The sequence below is a fragment of the Chaetodon auriga genome, chromosome 6 (genome assembly GCF_051107435.1).
Source record: "Chaetodon auriga isolate fChaAug3 chromosome 6, fChaAug3.hap1, whole genome shotgun sequence".
NCBI lineage: Eukaryota > Metazoa > Chordata > Actinopteri > Chaetodontiformes > Chaetodontidae > Chaetodon > Chaetodon auriga.
In genome coordinates this window covers 9,099,807-9,115,789 of record NC_135079.1, presented here as the reverse complement: position 1 = coordinate 9,115,789, position 15,983 = coordinate 9,099,807, and the positions used below count along the sequence as shown (strand labels likewise).

Below are 15,983 nucleotides of genomic sequence, written 5' to 3'. Positions count from 1 at the left end.
GCCGATATTTACAAAAATCAATGAAGGTCATGAGGTCAAACATTAAATATATTCTTTGTGCTGTTTCAATTGAGTATATTGAGTATATTATGTTTTACAGAACTAATCAACTTTTTGGAATTGTGGTTGTATTTCCAAGGTCAAGAATAAACTTTCATGATTCACTGACTAACTGTTAAGGCATCATTCTGCAGTCTCTGGGCAGCTTGATGTTACAACAAAAGCTTTAAAAATGTCTGGGCAAGCACATAAAGCCACGTCCAGTAGGCTGAACATGTACAGAACAAACAAGAGAAGTCTCATGATAATATATGTTGTTGGGAAAAGATCGATTTTCTTCATGCTCAACACCACAAAACTTCTAGATTCTGTTTGAGTTGCAACTTTAAATTGTCTACATCAGCTTTTTACACCAAACAGCTGCAGCCCCTCATCTTCCAGTTCGCTTCCTGTTCAAACAAAACACTCGCATGCAGGATAGTTAATGCCTCATATGGGCTACTGTAAGCAGATACAGAGCTCAATGCAGAAATGGCCTCAGATTATTTGCGACAGCAGTGAAAGAAGAATTTTTAAATTCCTCGGAGGACGCCTTTGAAACAAACATCAAGGTACAAATTCCAGCCGTTTAAAAAAAACAGCTGCAAGTTCAGAGGAACACTTGAAAATCTCACAGTGAAACTGAGGGGAATAGCGGAGGTTGGGATGAGACAGAAAGAGTGGTGAAGCGTAAAAATGTACTGAGCACTCTCTCAGCGAGTGTGGACAGCAGCCAGACTGGCGACAGCAGTGAGCCCAGATAACAGCGAGTACCAGGAACCAGCGACAACCTGTGGGGAAGTATTGGGAAGAGCTGCATCTCTTCTAACAGCTGCTGACTGGCCCCTGGGGCAGAGCAGAGCTGCTAGCTGCAGTCATATCCACCCTCTCCCCACCTGCACCATGCTACTTCATGCGCATTGGGGACGTCATTACTTTTTCCATTTCACTCCACGAGACTTCTCCTGTCAAACCAAAAAAATGACACGAAAAATAATAACTCAGGGCCATGGGCGGAACAACAACAACACGACCGAAAGGTCATTTTGCCGATGAAAATTGGTCTTGCATCCGCACAATCTATCAGTCATCAACAGGTTTATTGCTATGTCTGCTTTCACAGCAGGGGTGGCTGCAGCCCGAATTAAACTGACCCTGGGCCAGTGGGAGAAAGCATGTGTACTTAAAGACACAACTCCCATTATTTAGAGCTTCAACATCTTTGTCACTGCAGAGGACAGGCCTCCTGATGAATAATGATGTTAACACTCTGAGGACAGGCGGAGTAAAGGCGCGGCTTTGGCTCCACCACACACAGCACATTCGAACGTACCGTTAGCAATCGTGACTGAATGAAGGTTATTCATTTTAATCACACTACAGCACGCCCTCCCTCCCACTATCCCAGGGGGTTGCTATATTTAAGCACTTTTTCATTTCTTCTCCTTTTTTTGGTCTTGGCTGATGGCAAGGCAATTGCTTTGTGGGACGTCTGCCCTTGAAGAATCAGACAACAGAAGGAGATATTTATACATACTGTAGATGTGGAGTGAGAGCAAGCTGTATCAAATTCAACGCTTTCCTCTCTGACTGTGTGTTAAGAAATCAAATCACAGGTGCTTTTTCTTCGCCTGCTTTCCAGATTTAATTCCTCGTTTTTTTTCTGTTTTTTTTTTTTTTTTCTGTTTCACCTCCAAAACAGACGCGATGTTGGTTTTGTACCTGTACTCTAAGATTAGCTGTCTGTCCTGGGGGAGAGAGAAAGAGTTTGAACATGCGTCTCCCATTTCTCCCATTCATTTGCCCACTTTCTAATTGGACTTCTCCATCTGTTGAGGTCTACAAATTGTCTTCTGGGGATGCTACAGCTAAAACATCCTATCAAACACGCAAATACACCAGGGACAGTCTTCTTGGAGCGCTGCCATGGCAGGCACTGAAAGAGTAGTCTGTGTATATGTGTGCGCCTGTGTGATGTATAATCAGAAGTCCGGAAGCATACTGCCTGGAGATAACTAGATATCCAGCATGTGCTGAACTCTGGTTTGAGGCAGGCATTATGGTCTACTTGGAAAATTAATCTATCTACAACACAGCAGATCTGTCAGTAGCAAGTGACATACTTTAATAAGAATTATTTCACGAGATGACAATGTTGATGGGTGGCTGAAACACAGTGTCAGTAGTATTGACTGTATGTCTCCTGCACTTCTGATAAATGTTCCTCCTCTGCAGTCCCCAAAGATGATGAGCGAACGGATGCGATTTTTAAATTCTGAAAAATGGCAAAGTTTTCTGGATTCTCTTCCAATTCTCACTTAGAGCCGTTAATGATATGGGAAATTGTGTTCCTCACGCTTGTCACCCTTTACATCCCATTGACTGGGAGTTGAATACTCAGGAGTGAGCAGTGGGACGTGTGACAGTGTATTTGTGGTGATGATTACAGCCCATTAACTTTGATGGATGCCATTTCATAGAAAAGACGATGGGAGTTGGAACAACGGCGACGAAGCTTGTTTTCCGTCACCAACATGTGTACACAAAATATGTGGAGGAGAGTCCGGAGGAGTAAACTGCAGCAATGCCCATGCAAAATTGATTTTTGGATCCGTATGAGACCGCTTCACCTTTGGAGGTAATTGAATGTCACATTAGAGCGGCTGATGCTGGATCTGTCTCCCAGGATGCTCAGGCATGATTCCCCTGTGACCTCCAGAGGACAGCAAGGACCAGAGGATCCAGCATCGCCCCAACAGACACTGTACATCAGGAATGTAAATGAGTGGTGTTTGCATGTGTGTGTGTGTGTGCCATGTGTGTTCCATGCATGTGAGAGCGCATCTGAATGTGAAAGCAAATGAGCCTAAGCTGGACGTGAAATAGATTGCATTGTCCGGCTTTATTAGTGCAAACCGTCTCGCCGGCTTTCTTCTCAGCTAACTCGCTTGCATGTCTTTGCCTTTTGGCCCAAAAGTGTGGCTTAGTCAAAAAGAGACACACTCCATTTGTCTGTGGCCATTATGTAAAGATAAGGCCATGCATGCCAGAAATCTAACTCTTAAGCTCCTCCACAGGGATTACGGACAATTGGCTAAGGGGAAAAATACAAATAATAATCAACTGTTTACGGTTTTCCACTAATACCTTGAAAAAGAAGCGAAAATCCCCACATGGAAATGCAATCCTTAAGCAGTTGAGATACTCCCGTGTGGGACGCCTGCAGAGAGACACGCAAGCTGGAAATCCTCTGAGAGAGAGATGAACCCGCACTTTAATAGCACCTAGACAAACATATCAATCTACAGTAGCTATCAAATATCCCATTCTAAATAAAGCTTTTAAATTGTTGCCTTTTTTAAGTCAACGAAATCCAACCAGAAGCCATTGACAGAACAGGATTAGAATTTGTCATTTGGTTTTTTTACTTTCAACTTTAATATGCTTACCTGGTGTGACCTTGTTAGTCGTTAGCCTGACTTACCCGCTGCAGTGTGTGTGTGCACATCCTGCATGTAGGCTTTAAAAAATTACCTAAAGTGAATACACAAAGGAAGTGTTTGGGAATTTTTACATTTTTACTGTACAAGCTTGGGAAGAGCTGGCCAGTGGTGGTAGTACTCAGATTGAAAGTAATATACATACAGTATATATATATATATGTACACAGAAAATCTCTTCTCCTACAGTTGAATGTCTGAGCTTAACTGTGTACATATATATCTATATCTCTCTCTATATATAGAGATATAGATAGATATATATGTAGATATAGATATACACACACATAATATGTGTGTGTGTGTGTGTGTGTGTGTGTGTATGCACAGTGAAGCTCAAACATGCAACTATAGGAGAAGAGGAAAAAATTTTGACTGGAAGAGGAATATATATATGTATATATATATATATATATCAGCACTTGTGTAATCTCTGACTGTCACGCTCGGTTTGTTTCACTGGGGAACGCGTCAACACACAAATACAATACAATATATATTGCTCTTCCAGTCAAAAATGCATTTTTCCTCTCCTCCAGTTGCATGTTTGAGCTTCACTGTGCAGAATGATGTACGTGCATGTATGAGTTTCACAAAGGCTGTTTTCACATTCATTGCGGAAGGTGCAAATTTTCTGCATGCTAACTGAGATGGCGGGCCAACGAGCATGATTTGTGACATTACAAATGGTTGGGAAGCCAATCCTGGTCCACTCTCCAGCATGCACAAGTGTGATGTGGCAACCTGAAGCCTCCAGTGCTCGAACACTGAGAAATGGGCTTTGCAGTGAAGTAGGAGACATCTTGTGTCCAACAGTTAAACTATTTGCATATTCATATAATTTGGAATCTTTAATGTGAGTGAGATGGAGTAGGTGCCCTTTCAAGGATTGTAATGTGGTAATTTTTCCTGCCAAAATCATGTTAGACAGACATTAGACAATTTCTATATGCCTTAATACATGTGTGGATGGGGGCTTAAAGGAAAAGTAAAGAAGTATTATCAGCAAATTGCTCTTTAAAGTATCAAGGTAAGTATTTTTTAATTCAGAATGGCACTTTCAGATTATTATCATTATTATTATTATTACTGATGCATTCAAGTGTAGGCAGCAGTTTAACATTGCTGGTCAATGTGAAGCTAATTTGAACTGCTTTATGTACTGCTAAGTAGTTTAAAGTGCCTCTCCTGGCATTGATTAAACCCCTGAAAACTCCTCCCTGTTCAGCACAATTACATGTTTAGATTTTTTCCCATGAAAACATCCCTTCATGCTCTACATTGTCTTAGATGTAACTCTGCACCTTTGCCTTCATGTCGCATGCTCTGATCTGCATAGTGTCCACCTGTATCTCCACCCACCCCTCTGCCACTCGCCTGCAGCTTTACCCATCAAACACACAAACCTCATCAGCAGCTTGGCTATCTGACAACCTGTATTGAGAAACGTTTGCTGTAACTTTCTTCGTCAACACCCCAAAGCCATATAAAACGTCCTGTCAGCATTTGACATGAATCATCATGTAACTTGGCAGGCTAACGTTGGCTGCAATCGTTTGGAAAATAGTGAAACTTTGCTTGCAGAATACTGATACGTGGCTACACCTGGCTTCTCCTCTGATAGCCCTTGTCTCACTGTATCCCCACCCTGCAAGTTGACAGGATTGCTTCCTTCTGTATGTTACATTTGAAACACTGGCTGAATCCGTATTTGAGAGACTGTCACTGGTCCGCTGCAGCACCAAGGTGGAAATGTTCAGGTATGGCATGACTGCCTATTTCCTACACGACATATCTTGTAGCATATAAAAAAAGACTGTTAACAAGGTCAGAAACTTGAATTTCATTGGAGGCGGTGTTTAATGTAGTCAAGTACATCATATTTTAATATGATAGTTACTTTCCATAAGAACATCCTGCTCCAAATGTGACGCTTGCTACAGCGCAATTACAGCAAACTGTCCTGACCTCCACTGTGAAAGTCTAATCTAATGTGGCGTTAGAGGAAGAATTAGTAGGTCTTAACATTTAAAGACTAGTCGTACATTAACCTTAACAGACTGTAGTTAAAACTTGCTGCTCTGTTAGACTGTAGATTAAAGCACCACGGTGCTTTGAGCTAAATGCTAACATCAGCATGCTAACATACTCACAATGACTATGCTAACATACTGATTTGAGAATTATGTTTACCATATTCACCATCTTATTTTAGTGCGTTACTTTTTGTTAATTAGCGCTAAACTCAGAGTACAGGTGAGTTTAATGGGAGTGTCATTACAGGTCATACACCGAAGAACTGTATTGATTGAAATTTTGACGTGAAGGTGACGCTAAATGAACAGTTGCCGTGACATCACTTAAAATGTCAATGTCAACCTCATGGTGGCGGTAGAAGAAAAGTCAGGAGATCCCCAAAGTCAATACGCTTCATCCACTGGGGACCATGAATACCTGCATAAAATTTAATGGAAATCTGTCAAATTGTTCTTGGCACATTTCAGTCTGGGCCAAAGTGACGGGCCCACCAGCTGACACACAGGCATCCACAGAGCCACGCCACTAGTACGGCTAAAAATAAACAAATAAATAATGCGTTGAAGCAGAAACCTGGAAAAACACTATGAGTGATTGTGAGACGGTAAATCACGCTGCAATACAGACAAAAGACAGACACTGATATGTGCTGCCTTCAACCTGTCACGTGACAGCTCTGGATTTACAGTGGGTTGGCACAATGAAAGCATCATCACCATTTCCCTTTGTGAAGATTTAATGCTCAATCCCTGTTGTGACTGTGGCAGCGAAGTGTTGATTTAACACTGTGGTAATTCTTTAAGACCATAGTTTGGGGTAATTCAGTTGCATCATGTTGTTATGTGTGATTGAATTTTAGACTACCCTCATAAAAGAACCGACATCTTTCCGACGCACACAAAAAAAAATTACACAATAACTGAAAAACAATGCAGTTTTCACAAGCTGGTAGTTACTGCAGAGTTATTGTATTTGTATGCTTTTTTTATTGTAGAGGCTTTATTGTGTACTCCACCAATACAGCCAGAAACCTACAGCCTAATAGTAGCTGCAATAACAGCAACTGGCAGTTATCATTACACTGTTGATAGAGAGCAGAATAATAATATATTTATAATATTTATCTCTAACAGATCTATTGCATTAGATCAGCAGAAACGATCAGTTGAAGGCGTCTGAAGGTCTGAACTTGATATAAAATGACTGCTACTTAATATGCCATCAATCCATCTGAGACCACATGTTGAAGAAGAGGAAAATATTAAGCCAGTGGTGGTGACTCTGATACACCTGTGCATGAGAAATTTGTTTGAGGTGAGAGAGAAATATATAGCCCCAGAGCACATGCCCTGTTTAGTTTCTGTTTGACCAAATGGCCTACATTAGGTGATATATTTAGCTATTTATAGAAGCTGGGGCAGGCAGGAAACAGCTGCCATGCGTCAGGGTGACAGGCTGACATCCCTCATCTCAGCAGGACCTCCCTGCCAGGCAGACAGGAGGAAGCTCTTTATACCTAAACTGAAATGGGACATAGCCTCTTATCATTCATACTGCATACAGAAACTAATAATCTATGGCGCCTGTGGCAAAGACTCAACAATGAAACTGGGTTAACAGTGGCTAGTATGGGCAGCTCCATTCGAAGCGGCACTTGTGTGCTTTACAGGGATCTGTATTCTGCCTTTACAGCGAACCCTGTGGATTTCATTCAAGTGGGATCAGTATTGATCATGAAGAGCTTTTACTGTGGTGTCCTGGCACTGTGAACTGGCACAAGTTTCCTCAGCTCTGACAAAAACGAGACGGTTCATGAACAGTGAAGTAGAGCTTTAAGCCGACAAACCGACTGAATCAATATTCATGACTTTGCCATGAAGCCGCTCACGTTCAGGTGTTATGAATGGGCCGTAAAGGAAGTTTCAATTAATGTGCGAGCATCAAAGTTTCATTGCTCTCTCTGAAACTGATGACAGGCTATGCCTTCTGTTTGTCTCTGCTACCTGAAAGTATATTGATTTCAACACTCTCACAGGATACAAGAGAGGAACTGATGTTAACATTACAAACTATTATACAATGAAAGCCATTCACCATGAAACAAATGTATGCTACGCAGCATTTGAGTACTGTCAAAGTAATGGATGTGTCTCATTTCACGACAGTCCGTGTTTTGCTGAGAGGCTGTAAAAACAGCACAACTTTCTTTTTAAATCCGTATCTACAGTGATATCCCATCACTCTTCGGATTAGGTATCAGACGAGCAGAAGTTACATCACTCTTTGAATTCTTTTCTGCTTCGTTCACACAGCAGACTGATGAGTGCTGTTAGCTATAATCTCTGGATTTCTACTGATCACAGATGTTGGCTTGTTGGCTGAGGGGCATTTTGATAAAGAGACAAATGTCAGGGGGAGGGATACTCACACTCTGGCATTATAAAAGCTGGCACCGTTTCAAGATATTGTGTTTGCTGTGCTGTCCCATGCGCTCGGGAGAACAAAACGGGTGCAAAGAGCATTGCGCCCCTCCCAAACTTCTCTCAGAGACACGTGGGAGTATCATCACCTTCTTTGCAACTTTTTGGTCCTACATCTGTGCTGCAAAGCTGAGCTTGGAGGTCAGGAAGGGGGCAAAGGCTGGTTTGGGTGTGGGAAATGCAGCATAATGAAGGCTAGCTCAGTGTTTAGCATAGTGACAGTGGCATCTAAAAATAAAAGAACAACTGTGTCCCCCTCAGCCAGCACTCATTACATGCCAATGCAGGGAGTGGTGTGATGTTCAGACAGGCATAGCGGACATTGAAAACGGTACAGCTCCCCATGAAAAGCAAGTTTTTTTGTATGCAGATCCGCTCAGTCGTTACAAGTAACAAGTGCAAGGCCAGCGACTTGCATGTGTTTCACTCTAAAATTTATCACAGGGACTTTTTTCATAATGCTAATGTGGCTGTGGGGGAATTACTCGCATCAATTCATTCCTCTGTTGTTTCAACGCTGTGTTGAGTTGATAATTATTTTTCTGGCCTTACAGTGAAACCCTGAACATGAAAGTTTAAACACATGGTGGTGGTGACTATGCTTCTCCCGTGAAACCTTTAGTGGCTGTTCTTGAACTTCCTGCACTACGTGAAAATGTATTGAAAGTACACCTGACTGGAATGAAAGGATATGAATTTACACAATTAAACACAGAAAAACATTCAGAGTAATCCTTCAGAATGAGAGAGCAGCACAGCGCCTTCGAGAACTCAATGCACTGCAGCTTAAAGGAACAGTTTGGAAAATACGTTTCTTCGCTGTCTTGCCAAGAGTTAGAGACATGTCTGCTGACTTAAACACCAAAATGTTGTTATGTTGCTTGCCCTCTATAACGTCTAGCTTTTCAGATGGCAGGATTAAATTATTTGTTACAAATGGTTACAAAAATGTTACAAAAGCTACAGCCAGTTAGATTAGTTTAGCATAAGGGCTGGAAACAGGGGGAAACGGCTAGCCTGGTTCTGTCTAGAATTAACAAAATCTGGCTACCAGAACCTCTAAATCTCACGAATTAACACCTTATATCTTTGTTAATCCGTACAAAAACTGCAGTGCAAAAATAATCCATTGTGCTTTTATGGGGTTTCTTGACTGGACGCCGTAACAACAGGACTCCAGGGGGGAAAACACAAGCAAATGAAAAAAAAAAAAAGACAACATACTGACAACACGTAGGCGGCAATAAGTGAAAAACAAACAAAGAAATAGAGCAGCCAAATCAAGTAATATGTTCACCAAAGAAGCACGCCTCGAAATGTGAAAACAAAAGCACAGAAATGCTGCAAGTCGTGCGCAGAACAACGGACGTCAGCAGGAGGCACTGAAAACTGATGAACCAAACGGCTGTGAATGAGAGGTGAACACTGGGCTTCAGCAGTTTCTGATTCAATACCTGAATCATGACATCACAGTGTTTAAAATAAACAGTGTTTGCTCGTTTTCCAGCATCACCGATGAGCAGTCCTATTCAGCAAGTCGCACATTCTTGTGTGTTTGTTGGTTTTTATTTATTCCTGGAAACATCTGTGTTGTTGCATTGTGTTGTAGAGGTGGGTGGATCTGTGTCACTGCCCATTATTCCACAAACAAACGCCTGTTGCCCTGAAGGCTGAAAATACACACTCTCATCTCTCACTGCATTATTATTTTTTTTTTTCTCACCTGTAGTCCGCAAAGACCCGCCCCTCCTCTGATTGGCTCTGACCCTCTTATTTTTTTCTAACCCTCACCATCAAACCAACCATCTAACCCTAACCCTCACGAAACAGCCAACAGGAGCCAATCAGATGCAGATTAGGGGGTGGGAAATAAAATCAGTGGAGAGGCTCTGGGCCTTCAGAGCAATGGCCATTTATTTTCGGGATAATGGGCTGTTGGACAAATGGGCTTTTGGTCCAATGGGACATTTTTTGGACAGTTGGGGTTTTGGAAAAATGGGCCATTGGAACAATGGGCAGTCACCGGTGGATCAATACCTGAAGGATTGATACCACCAACGCTAAGTCTCATTTTGGGTATCGATACTCACACCAATAGGATCAATACAAAAAAGGAAATGGAATGTACTGGACTCTTCGCTTCCCTGCTTTTCTGCATATTAACATTAACATTATAAACAAAGAATGGCAAAAAAAAAATGCTTATTGATGAGTGATTAACATAATTGATATTCACCTCATAAATCATGTCTGCATGACATTACTGTACGTTGCCACCTTTAATAAGGAAAGCTCTCAGATCGATACTGGTAATTCTGGTCATGGTATTACTTGTTCTTGGATCAAAACCAAATTTTGTGGCGTTGCTCATCCCTCATGCAAACATCTAAAATGAAATGCACCTTTGTCAACAGTCCTAATAGTCATAGCAATAACAGGCTTTAGTGTTTAGAATAAGGACCTCTAATCCAATCCTAAAATCTTGTTTATTGTGATCCTGCATGATAGCTGCATGGATCTAAGACTAAGAGATTCCACTTTGAATACTGTTGCACATTTCAACAAAGTGATGAGGAAGCATTATGTGTGTCTGCAATCTCCATGATCAGACAGGGCATTTTCATCTGTATGTAAATTTTGAGTATGTACATAATCCATGCAGCACCAGAGGAGGGAATAGCTGTTGGGCTTGGGTTTATCATTTGCACATGATTTGATCCACTGATCTCATGGCGTTTACCACATCCGATATATTTTTTTTTTTTTTACAACATGCCAACTTTCAAGACAGGACATAGCCACATAATAGGAAATATTTCCCCGTTTCATTCATTCACTCAGGCTGGGTCAGGGTTTCTGGACGGTTAGATTGGATGGAAGTGGAGCAAGGCAAAGCAAATGCTTTCTAACAACAATGAAATTGAGGTGATGTGTTTTCTCACATATCTCCTTATTTCCTAATGCAGTGATGCTGCATTCATTCGGAGTAACTTTAATCTTGTTCTGGAAAATTCCATTAATCTTTGGCGTTGCTTGCAATACAAAGAAGATGAAAATGCTGAGCGGTGTAAAAAACACTGATGCCATATTTTATGTGCTCACACTACGTTACCCAGGCCCAAGTGCAGAACATGCTAGTCTATTTCCCTGCTTAATGCAGCGCATTCAAAGTGAATTAATGAAAACCTCCCGCATGGAATGAGTGTTATTGGCGCTGCCTCGAAGACGGGTTGTCAAAGAAATCGAATCAAATGGAGGGACAGCCATTTTGTCCTTGCCATATAGATTATTTATCAATCTGACCATCCGCAGTGACGCATGCCTGCTTTTAGAGTCAGTTCACACACACAGTATCCTCACATCAACCTACCAGCTGGCCACAATCTGTTTTTCAGTTCAGGGTTGACTGACCACAAATACATTTTCTTTCTGACATTGTATTATTCCATAAAAATACATAAACTATCATTAAAATGTAATTTAAGGTGCAAATGAAAGTCTTTGAAGTTTCTGCCGATTAAAGTACATAAATATGATGTAATAAATCTGTAATATAGGAATATCTATAAAATGCTAATCAGTCATTCATCTCACACCTCCACAACACCCTTTTAAATCTCTAGCTGCCAGTGTGAAACTGTTTCAATGTGATGAAAACAAAGAAAATAAAAAAAAATGCAGGGGCTTGCGTATTTTCAATTTAGCAGGGGAAAAAAAAGCATCTTTTTTTTTTTTTTTTTTTTTACAGATTCTGTCTTTCACAATGATCTTAATCTCCAATGAAGAAGGCTGCCTGTTTCCCATCCCTCGCTCTCCCTCCTCCATTTCGCAGTCATTTACATGGGCAGAAAGGAGCTCGCACAGAACACATCTCAGTGCCAGGTTCCCCTCATTAAGTCACCTGTCACTTCAGGACTATTATGCCAGCCTCATATTAGCATCACCTCTCCTCCCCAATAAAGCACCTGGAGGGGCACTGTGAGCCTACTGGCTAATGGCAGCCTACACATCTCACATCAGCCACTTATGCCTTACACAGTAATACATCACATCGCTCATAATGGATTGCTGATTTTCCTAATGTGCATAACATACACAATGCCAAGTGGTGTAATGTATTCAACTGAACACAAAAATTACACCCATTGCAGTACATAATCAAACACACCAAATGTTCTCGCTGACTGTCGTGCTCTGAAAAAAAAAAGAGAGAGTGAAAATCCTCTGCATTGCCTGCCAGGGGCATGGTAACTTATCCAACCACATGAGTACTATATCATCAAGAATACATTTGTTATCTCTTGGGTACAGATACAGTAGAAGGCCCTCCAGATTGTCCCTGAACATTTCAATTACATTTGACATGCAGTGAAGGGTTTGGACTTCAAAAAGCTTTGCTCTGCACCACGTCGAACCATGAAGTTAATGCTTTGCATTGTAGGCTTTGATTGCCGTGGGGTTGAGGTGTCAAAACTGGCAAGCATGATAATGGTTATACGTCTTGTGGTTTATGGGCCCTACAGTGACCCTCGTGTCTGTTAACCTTGCCTCCTCTGTCTTATAAATCCTATCCTGAGAGGTTTATAGGGCTCACTTGTCAAGCCTTTCCAGTCGTATTTGGTGGGTGGAGCTGTAGCACAGACAAACGACATGATGATAAATTCTGCATTTGTTGAGTAACTACAATATACAGCCGCCTTTGCTGCACCGTAGGACAATGCACATAGTACACGTTGCAAGAAATCAGTAATTAGAATGATTATTCCTCTCAGCATTATGCAGAGGCAGTGGCTGAGAAAAGGATATTGATGCGAGGATTTGCAGATTAAAGTGTGTGTTTGTGTTGGAAGCTAAGGCCTGCAACGTCTATCAAAGGTAATGTCTGTTTGTGTCCTGAGGAACCTGTGTGCCTCTATGTCAGACTAAACCCTGTCCTCACCAATCCTCTTCCCTTGTGGGTTGCGCTTGACTTCCACCGTTTTCACAGCTGCTCTCAGCAGTGCACTCCATTACACCTTAAATCACTTAAAAGATCTGAAGCACCAAAAACTCCCTCTGCAGCTAATTCACCCTGACCGTGTGGATCATCTAGAGAAAACAAGAGCGGAAAAACACTGCAACATCTGATTCCAGACTAATAAAGTGCAACGCTATCTTTATATTGGAGTCTATCGCTGCCTTAAACGGACAACATTAAATCAAGTCGCGAAATTATACTCTCAGACTGTGGTGCGCTTTGCAGAGATACTGCAAAGTACAATGCCACAGATAAAAATCACGGATTTTACACCCAGTCACCCAATTCTTGAAGATCTCTGCAGGAGCATTCTGACAGAGGCACATTCCTCCTTGTCGGGTTTCCGAAAGCAGCCACAGAGATTAAGCTCAATAAATAAGGAGGGATAAGTGGGTCTTGTCCTGTGTTTGGTGGCACAGAGCACTAGACACACAGAGGTGTGACACGCAGCTGCACAGCGCTATTGATTCTCCACTGGTCTCCAGGCACCCTTCCCTTTCATTCAGGCTGCCTGCCAAGTGCCTCTGAACAGGAGCCCCTGCTCTACCAATGTCTGCACGTCTGCTTAAGCACAATCAATGGGCCATCAGCAGGGGAGAGAACGCATGCCACTGTCTTTACTTCCACAGGGTGTGAGTCAGGGAAATTGAAAATATATGTAGTGGAAAGGCATCATGATATCATGCAGGCATAAAGCATCATTGACTATCAGAATGAAATCAAATGCTTCAAATGGAGGTTCCAGCCAGTAGCGCCCCCGCTAGTCTTTAAAGAGCTTATTTGCAACCGAATGAAAAGACTAGCCCATTCATATCTGACTTAAATAACTATTTGTTAGGAGTGGATTGATTTTTGTGCATGCTGAGGTCTGAAACAAACCATCAAAATACTTCATTTCCCCAGATCAGATAAGCATTTGAAGGTTACTGGAGGAGAGTGCAACAACAGATATTTTCCTCACTTCAGTGTGTTCGGTAGACAATGACAACCACATTTCAGCTCTACTGTAGGGTCGCATGAGATATGTCTTTTTAAAAGCACACCTCAAGACAATGATGGATCATGAGAAGGAGGCGACTTTGTCTTTCAGTGATGGGTATTCAGCCTCTCCACCGGTGGTCCACTATGCAGCATTCTGCACCACTGCAAGACTTCAGTTCAGGTTGCAAATCTGTCAGCCAGCCTGTCATAGTTCACAATGGAGTGACAGAAACGTCCCCATTATCAAGGACATTCCGGTTTTGTTCTCGCACGGCAGAACATCTTTTTCAAATCCATCTTAAGCAACACAAAGGGGATCCCGCGCTGAATGCAGCAATATCTTTGTTACTCCCCAAAGATAAATAATGTCCCCTCTTACACAACTCATCTCTCATCTGCGCTTTGAATCTGAATGGTGAGCGTGGCCAATGCAGCATTACGTTTGAGGTGGCAGCTTCAATCACCGGATCATGCATATCACTAATTATGCACTCATTGGTCGTTTCGAGGGTGAGTGGTAGTTCGACTGGTATTGAGTGAGTGCAGGGGGAATGCTCTGTATGCCATTAAGAAGACAGGAAATCCACTAACTCAGTGTCAGCAGACAGAAAGAGGCTGGCATTGTTGGCATTACAGTACATAAGAATAATAACAATACTAACAATAACATATGATGCCTGCAGAGCTGAAGAATAACAGGTGCAGAGTGGCTGCATCAATGCAGATATGAGAGCAGACAAAAACAAGGAGGATCGATATCAAACACATGAAAAGCCAAGCACACAATTCAGTTGGTGTGTACGACAGGTGAACGTTCCTGCATCAGTTACACCAAAAACTAATGCAGGTAAGTGCGCATCCAAACTTTATATTCACAGAATTATGCCACATCCCAAACAGACACACATACCTGCAGACACACGGGCGGGCACGGACACACACAAGCACACACAGCCGGTGGCAATTTGTTCTGCAATGTTTGATCTGTGGTGTTATGACTTTGAAATTAAAAGACAACATTATTTCAACAGGACCTCATTTCTGTGTCAGCAGTGAAGAGGAGGGCGTGCGGACTAACTCCGCCAGAGTGGCTGCTCAACCTCAGACGTGCAGAGTAAAGAAAGCAACCAGGATATTTTTACACACAAATTAGAAACGGTCTAATTATTACTTCCTACTGTATAACTCGCAATCGCGCTTCAGGCAGCCAAAACGCCGCATTGGTAATACTCGTTTTGATCAGATAAAAACCAAATGGAAGCCAATCAGCTAATTGACACAACTTTTCAGCACCTTGGAAAGCGCACCGTACCAGAATGATGAGCTGGAGCGAATCGTGGTAATAATAACAATAATAATATTAACCCACGCCGAGCAGCTGAGCGCTTGAGTGCGCTCATCAATACAAATTAATTTGATGTAATCGTCTTAAGCGCGTTTAATTGTTTTATGCCACATCAGCACATAGCACAGCTGACGTTGTTCATGAGCATGAAATTAGCATTCGAATATTTACTGTACCTCGTTAAAGCTGAGGGAGAATGAATGAGACAGAGGGGTGGTGGTGTAGAGTGTGTGTGTGTGTGTGTGTGTGTGTGTGTGTGTGTGTGTGTGTGTGTGTGTGTGTGTGTAGTCTATCCGTTTTGTAAACTACTTTGCCTTTAAATGAATCACTTGCGCCTCAGTTCTGCCTATAAATGCAGTATGCAGGATCTTGGCCAGTTGGGTGCTTTTTTTTTTCTCTCTCTCTCCTTTTTTTTGTCCTATCAGCTTCTCTTTAAGGTGAAAGAGAGAGAGAGAAAAAAAAACCCTCCGCCGTCTGTTGATTGGCCACAGTGTTTATGTCCATTGCGGTAACCTTTCCAAAGGAGCGCCTCCATCAAAGACTCTTAAAAACGCGAAGGAACGAGGCCTAACCTTCAGACAAGA

The 15,983-nt window shown here is 42.0% G+C and overlaps 1 protein-coding gene across 2 annotated transcripts in view; it reads right to left on the bottom strand.

Moving 5' to 3' along the window:
• Positions 1 to 15,983, bottom strand: part of LOC143322690 (A-type voltage-gated potassium channel KCND2-like) — a 37,910-nt gene that overhangs the window by 19,056 nt on the left and 2,871 nt on the right. The gene's annotated exons all lie outside the window — the stretch shown is intronic.